This window comes from Sapajus apella, unplaced genomic scaffold, assembly GCF_009761245.1.
Source record: "Sapajus apella isolate SASKATOON/1434 unplaced genomic scaffold, GSC_monkey_1.0 scaffold77, whole genome shotgun sequence".
In the NCBI taxonomy this organism is placed as follows: Eukaryota; Metazoa; Chordata; class Mammalia; order Primates; family Cebidae; genus Sapajus; species Sapajus apella.
The window spans coordinates 7411476-7412515 of record NW_022437017.1 but is presented as its reverse complement, the minus strand read 5'-3'; the positions used below and the strand labels follow the sequence as shown (position 1 = coordinate 7412515).

Genomic DNA, 1040 nt, shown 5'->3' with positions numbered 1-1040 from the left:
CTGTTCCTTTTGCAAAGAGAAGTGCCAAGTAGACCTTCCCCCACCCCCCTACCCCTCCACCCCGTTCTCTAAGGAATGAGGCCACCTCGCCACGTATGTATTTGTCGGTTGTTTTGTTTTTTAAATCTGTGATGCGCCATCAGAAAATTATTTCTGCCTCCGCCTCTGGAGTGGCTTTGGGAGAGGCTTGTCTTTCAGCCAATGGAGAGGACCGGATTCTGGCAGGGGGGTGGGGGTGGGGGGGGCTGTGCTTTTCGGTCAGGCCTGCCCCCACCCCCTCCCGGCTGCACACAAAAGCAGCATACATTAACTGTCTCCGGGAAGCCGCGAGCTGGGAAGCAGCAGACAGACACCTCGGAGGCAGGCAGGGCGCGCAGGCGGGTGGCGATGACAGGGGGCGCAGCCGCAGCCCCGCGCGGGGGAACCCACCGCTAAGCCCGCACCCCACACCCCTGCACACACAAAAGAGCTTTGGCGGGGCGCTGGCCACGTCGCCCGGGGTGACCTTCCTCGGATGCGGAATCCGCCCCTGCCAGCAGCCTCTCCCTCCGATGCTCTGAAGGCCTGGGGAGCCTGGGGGATGCCCGGCCGCACCCGGGCAGGACTCGCCTTTGTTCGCCAGTGAGGAGGAGAGGCTGTCTCAGCGGCAGAGGTGAGTGCGCGCGTCTCCCCTCCCCTCCGGGGGTAAACCGACTCCCCGGAAGGTTCATCCGGCAGCTTTTGCCGCCTCCAAGTCCCCTTTCCAGCAGATGGGGCGGTGGGAGCGGAGAACCACGGTCTTGGGACTGCTTCAAGGCCCTCACATCCATTTTCCCGGGACCCAGGGACACCCGTTCCCTGACCGGCACCCAGCAGCACCGTTTACCTTCCGCGCGCCCCGTTGCCTTGGAAGGCAGAGATGCGCACCATTTCCAGGTCTCGCTGACAGCTGGGGAGGATGCAAAGCTCAGCTCCTCTCTGGGACGCTGACACAGACCCATCCCAGCCCTGTGTGTTTCCTGTTTAGAACGCTGGGAAGGCCACCAGCAGCCGATTTGGAA

At 63.2% G+C, this 1040-nt stretch overlaps 1 protein-coding gene across 1 annotated transcript in view; it reads left to right on the top strand.

Moving 5' to 3' along the window:
• Window positions 1-245: 245 nt before the first annotated feature.
• The window catches only part of ATCAY (ATCAY kinesin light chain interacting caytaxin), a 42958-nt gene continuing 42163 nt past the window's right edge, over window positions 246-1040 (top strand). Inside the window, exon 1 of the mRNA XM_032252493.1 lies at window positions 246-652. The gene's annotated coding sequence lies outside the window, so the exon portion shown is untranslated. The remainder of the gene's footprint in view (window positions 653-1040) is intronic.